A 6,346-nucleotide genomic window follows, 5' to 3' on the forward strand; every position below is an offset into this window, starting at 1 on the left:
GAGATGTGGTCATGTGACTGCCTTAACTCATGCGATAATCTGGAGGGAATTGTGCCCATAGGGCCAAGAAATATTGCCAATAGGGTTCCCTTCACATCCCTGTTCAATGTTCTGTTGTATGCTGCACAGGTACACGTCACTGTGGCTTTCTTTCTGACTCTGATTTGTGGGGCCTGTATACCAAGGGTTACCGCAGGTGGGAAGAGGATTCATCAGGTGCAAACACTTTCTCTGACCCAATGAATGACAGTGGTGGGTGTGGCCTATGTTATATAAACAGATGCAGTGGTGGGTGTGGCCTACCTTATATAAAGAGTTGCAGTGGTGGGTGTGGCCTACCTTATATAAAGAGTTGCAGTGGTGGGTGTGGCCTACCTTATATAAAGAGTTGCAGTAGTGGCTGATTATTTCCTTATACAGGCCACATTATTTTCTGCAAGTCCTTGTCTGTGGTGGTTTGGAGAGGAAGAGATATTGTGGTGAATTGCCCCAAACTAGCCATGTTCGTTTTCTTCCCAGGTATCTTCATTGCCCCAGTAGAAGGCAGGTACTTCTTTAGTACCATCTTGACTAGCTACAAAGATGAAAAGATTGAAGCTGTGCTCTCCAAATCCAACTTGGGCATTGCCAGGGTGGACTCTGAGGGCTACCAACCAGAAGGCCTGGAGAAGAAGCCCCTCGTAGAAAACAAGCTGAGTGCGGGTGACACCGTCTGCATTGACCTGGTGACCGGAAAGTTGGCCCATTCTGATGAGCCTCTGACAGTGTTCAGCGGAATCCTCCTGTACGAGGGGGAAGTGGACTTCTAGGGGGACTCAAACTACTCAACCTGTTTATTTTTTTTGTACAATAAGAAGGGCGAAACCTCTCTGTGGTGAATTTTGAGTCATTTTTCTGTTGTTATTATTATCTGGGGCCAGAAGAGTAATGAGTGAGTGTCTGAGGACAATCCTGGAAGATAAGAAGATATTTCCCCACCAAGGGACATCTTCCTGGATGAGGGGCCCGGCAGCCATCTTGTATAAACATCCGCTCAGCAAGCCTATGAATGCACCTCACAGATCCAGCTATCCCCATTATATAACCGCTTAGCTTTTCAACAGTACCAATGTTATCCCGGCACAAAGTCACCGACACAAATCATACAATCTTTATTGTATACGACAAGATATATCGATGATGTGACTGGACAGACGAGTTACATGGAGTCAGTTGTGTTGTGTTTATTAAATAGGGTCAGATCAGACCTCCGTCCACAATCAGAGGTGTCTGTTCCTTCTAACACACAATACATGACAATGATTTGTATCCTGGTGAATGGGTGTATATGTGGGGGGGTGGGGGGGTGTCCGGGGTTTTGGCTGGCTTACTACTCAGGGTGTAACCATAGAGGTAGGCTGGGTCAAGCAGATTTAAATTACAAATGGAGACCAAAACATTAATTGTGGATGGAGTGGGGAAGGATTAGAACTCCTGTCAGGTTTTTACTATCTGGGGCTCCTTTGAGAGATTTTCCTACACTTCCTGTCCTCCTGACAACAATTTACCAATCAGGAAGTCAGGGGAACTCTACAAGGAGCAGACAGAAATAAAAATCTGACAGGGGCTCTAGCTTTCTTCTAAGCTACTAAGGTATTTTCCTTTCTTGTCCATTGAGGGACACAGGAGGCAGGTTATACTGCCGCCTATGGGCAGGGTCATCTTTGCCCTGCTCGCTTTCGGGTGGAGCATGCTCATTGATGTCCAGAGACCAGGTGGATATCGCAGTCATATGAAAAGTCAAACACTAAGGCAGTTCCCCGACTTGGAGATGAACCTTCACTGAATGCGGGAATTAAAGCACAGAGTTCCTCTGAAAAGCGACTTGTCTCATGACACTACATGCTGTATCTTGTATGTTGTATTAGGAGGGACGTGCTGAGCCTGTGCCCACTCCACCAGTCCAGTGTACCTCTGTTACCTCACTCCCAGTAACAGAATGGAGTCCCACCATGCACCTAGCATGGACCTCATGCATGCTCCTTCCTTCCCGTACCTCATGACCAGGACATAGATTTCTGTAATGGGGAGTTTGGATCTTGTTTCTGTTGGATGCCGACCGCTAGAGAGGGAGCCAGACAATGAGCCCCTCGCTACCAGAGGACATGTCACCTTACCAGGTACCACACCTAACAATTGGTTGCTTGTAGCTTGTTCCTTCACTTGGTTACCCATAGCAACTACACTCCTCTCCTGGTCTTGCCGAGTTAACCCTTTTATAACAATGTCACTTTATACCCCTCAGTGCGATACACACCCGTGTTCTTTAGATGCACCAGAACCAACATTATTCACCCCTTTGAATACCTTCAGATCAGGATCCTTCACTGAATGGGTTGCAGTGTACAGTTCAATATGAACAACATCTTTCCCCCTAGCTAACTATAGTAGTGTGGCTGCCCAGGCATACCTCTGTGAGGCCAGAGTCCATGGCGTTGTTCATGGCTTGATGTCTCCAAAAGTCCCAGTGTCTTCAATGGGCTGCAGGGCTTGCACCAAAATGCCCGGGAACTGAGTTTCAGTAGTATTGGACACGAGCAAACAGAACACCTATAAGCCAGTCCCTGTGTAACCCCCTTCTGCTCCCAGCAAGCTTCTGTTTTTTGCTGTTATCTTAAGTGGTTGGATGCTTCAGCTCTGAAGAAAAAAGTCTACTTATTTGTTTGCTAGCTTTCTAACTTTGTGGAATTTTCTTCTTGGTGACATCAGTGATGCTACACTAATGGAGTTTTCTTTCTTGGTGACAGCAATCAAGGTTCCTTGGTGACACCAATCAAGTTTTCTTGGTGACACCAATCAATCAAGTTTTCTTGGTGAGCTCAATCAAGTTTTCTTGGTGACATCATCAATCAATCATGTTTTCTTGGTGACACCAATCAAGGTTTCTTGGTGACATCAATCAAGGTTCCTTGGTGACATCAATCAAGGTTTCTTGGTGACATCAATCAAGGTTTCTTGGTGACATCAATCAAGGTTCCTTGGTGACATCAATCAAGGTTTCTTGGTGACATCAATCAAGGTTTCTTGGTGACATTAATCAAGGTTCCTTGGTGACATCAATCAAGGTTCCTTGGTGACCTCAATCAAGGTTCCTTGGTGACATCAATCAAGTTTCCTTGGTGACATCAAGCAATCAAGTTTCCTTGGTGACCTCAATCAAGTTTCCTTGGTGACATCAATCAACTTTCCTTGGTGACATCAATCAAGATTTCTTGGTGACATCAATCAAGTTTCCTTGGTGACATCAATCAAGTTTCCTTGGTGACATCAATCAACTTTCCTTGGTGACATCAATCCAGTTTCCTTGGTGACATCAATCAACTTTCCTTGGTGACATCAATCAAGTTTCCTTGGTGACATCAATCCAGTTTCCTTGGTGACATCAATCAACTTTCCTTGGTGCCATCAATCAATCAAGGTTCTTTGCTGACCTCAATCAATCAGGTTCTTTGGTGACATCAGTTAAGATTTCTTGATGACCTTAATCAAGGTTCCTTGATGACATCAATCAGTCAAGTTTGTTAAACTTGAACTTTAAACTTTTTAAAGGGGGCTTCCAGATTCTGATAAGCCCCCCACCCGCAGACCCCCACAATCACCGGCCAGGGTTGTGGGGAAGAGGCCCTTGTCGCCATCAACATAGGGACAAGGTGCTTTGGGGGTGAGCCCCCCTGCCCCAAAGCACCCCCCCATGTTGAGGGCATGTGACCTGGTATGGTTCAGGAGGGCGGGGGGCGCTCGCTCGTCCTCCCCATTTCCTGACCTTTCAGGCTGCATGCTCGGATAAGGGTCTGGTATGAATTTTTGGGGGAACCCCACACTGTTTTTTGTTATTTCGGCGTAGAGTTACCCATTAATATACATACCAGACCCGAAGGGCTTGGTGTGGATGGGAGGGGGGACCCCCGAAGGGCTTGGTGTGGATGGGAGGGGGGACCCCTGAAGGGCTTGGTATGGATGGGAGGGGGGACAGCCGAAGGGCTTGGTGTGGATGGGAGGGGGAACCCCCGAAGGGCTTGGTGTGGATGGGAGGGGGGACCCCCAAAGGGCTTGGTGTGGATGGGAGGGGGGACCCCCGAAGGGCTTGGTATGGATGGGAGGGGGGACAGCCGAAGGGCTTGGTGTGGATGGGAGGGGGGACCCCCGAAGGGCTTGGTGTGGATGGGAGGGGGGACCCCCGAAGGGCTTGGTGTGGATGGGAGGGGGGACCCCTGAAGGGCTTGGTATGGATGGGAGGGGGGACCCCACACAGTTTTTTTTTCTTTTGCAGACCTTTATTTTTACATTCAGCTGTCAAAATAAATATTGAAATAAGTAAAATCATCACAGAAATAATTATAAAGGATAAGAAACAAAAATAGAATCACTAGAACTAAGGAAATCCAATGAGAGTCCATAAAGATCTGCCGAGTGCTGGTTGTCACACACAGGAGACGCCACCGAGTGCCGGCTGTCAGAGGACTCCACACACAGGAGACGCCACCGAGTGCCGGCTGTCAGAGGAATCCACACACAGGAGACGTGACCGAGTACCGGCTGTCAGAGGACTCCACACACAGGAGATGCCACCGAGTGCTGGCTGTCAGAGGACTCCACACACAGGAGACGCCACCGAGTGCCGGCTGTCAGAGGACTCCACACACAGGAGACGCCACCGAGTGCCGTCTGTCAGAAGACACCACACACAGGAGACGCCACCGAGTGCCGGCTGTCAGAGGACTCCACACACAGGAGACGCCACCGAGTGCCGGCTGTCAGAGGACCCCACACACAGGAGACGCCACCGAGTGCTGGCTGTCAGAGGACTCCACACACAGGAGACGCCACCGAGTGTCGGCTGTCAGAGGACTCCACACACAGGAGACGCCACCGAGTGCCGGCTGTCAGAGGACACCACATACAGGAGATGCCACCGAGTGCCGGCTGTCAGAGGACTCCACACAGAGGAGACGCCACCGAGTGCCGGCTGTCAGAGGATTCCACACACAGGAGACGCCACCGAGTGCCAGCTGTCAGAGGACTCCACACACAGGAGACGCCACTGAGTGCCGGCTGTCAGAGGACTCCACACACAGGAGACGCCACCGAGTGCCGGCTGTCAGACGACTCCACACACAGGAGACGCCCACGGACATGCGCCCAGGCACAATAGTAAATCCAGGTCATACAGTCTTTGTGAAGAACTCCCATTTCTGTGTTGTGTTCATCGATGCCAATATTCCTCCCATTCTAAGTCTTGGAGAGCAGCTCTCAGCCTTGGAGAATTAGCTCTCTTAAAGTTGAACGTTTTTATTCTCCCCGTATGTGCTCGCTGTTTACAGCTAACAATAAATGAAATCATGTTATGGTCACGGCTACCCAGATGTTCTGTATATGGACATTCATAATAATCTCTGCATGGTTGGAGATGACCAGGTCCAGCAGAGCATAATTCCTAGTTGGGGCCCCTATGACCAGGTCCAGCAGAGCATCATTCCTAGTTGGGACCTTTTTGACACAGGTCCAGCAGAGCATCATTCCTAGTTGGGGCCTCTATGACCAGGTCCAGCAGAGCATCATTCCTAGTTGGGACCTCTATGACACTGGTCCAGCAGAGCATCATTCCTAGTTGGGGCCTCTATGACACAGGTCAAGCAGAGCATCATTCCTAGTTGGGGCCTCTATGACACAGGTCCAGCAGAGCATCATTGCTAGTTGGGGTCTCTATGACCAGGTCCAGCAGAGCATCATTCCTAGTTTGGCCCTCTATGACCAGGTCCAGCCGAGCATCATTCCTAGTTGGGGTTGGTTATTATCACTGTCCCCGCCCCTTCCATCTGTGGGAGGAGCGTAGTCTCCACCTCCTCATTAACACTGGGAGGCCTATAACAGACTCCAATGATGACCTTTGTAGTACCGCCCCCCATGTGCAGCTCCACCCATAATACTTCAACCTCATCACACTCTCCATCATCTAGGTCCTCTCACACTCGCTGAGATCACTTCTCACAGAGACAGACTCCACCCCCTTTCCTATTCCAGACAGATTCCACCCCCTTTCCTATTCCAGACTCCACCCCCTTTCCTATTTCCCCGTCACTCCGAAAGAGAACCTAGCCAGGAATATGAATGGCCCAGTCATGTGAGGAATGAAGCCAAGATTCAGCAATACCAATCCAATCCTAGTTCTCTTCATTCACCAAACCTTCCAACTCACCTATTGTGCTGGGCAGACTTCTGGCATTGGGGAACAAACACTTCCATTCACTGACACCTCCTTCATTCACTGACACCTTGTCCATTCCCTGACACCTCGTTCATTGACACC

At 49.3% G+C, this 6,346-nt stretch overlaps 1 long non-coding RNA gene across 1 annotated transcript in view; it reads right to left on the minus strand.

The window, feature by feature from the left end:
* The window catches only part of LOC149470589 (uncharacterized), a 153,958-nt gene that overhangs the window by 37,950 nt on the left and 109,662 nt on the right, over positions 1 to 6,346 (minus strand). The window lies entirely within an intron of this gene.

The sequence above is a fragment of the Staurois parvus genome, unplaced genomic scaffold (assembly GCF_062004578.1).
Source record: "Staurois parvus isolate SC_StPar_1 unplaced genomic scaffold, SC_StPar_1.0 ptg000037l, whole genome shotgun sequence".
Classification (NCBI taxonomy): domain Eukaryota; kingdom Metazoa; phylum Chordata; class Amphibia; order Anura; family Ranidae; genus Staurois; species Staurois parvus.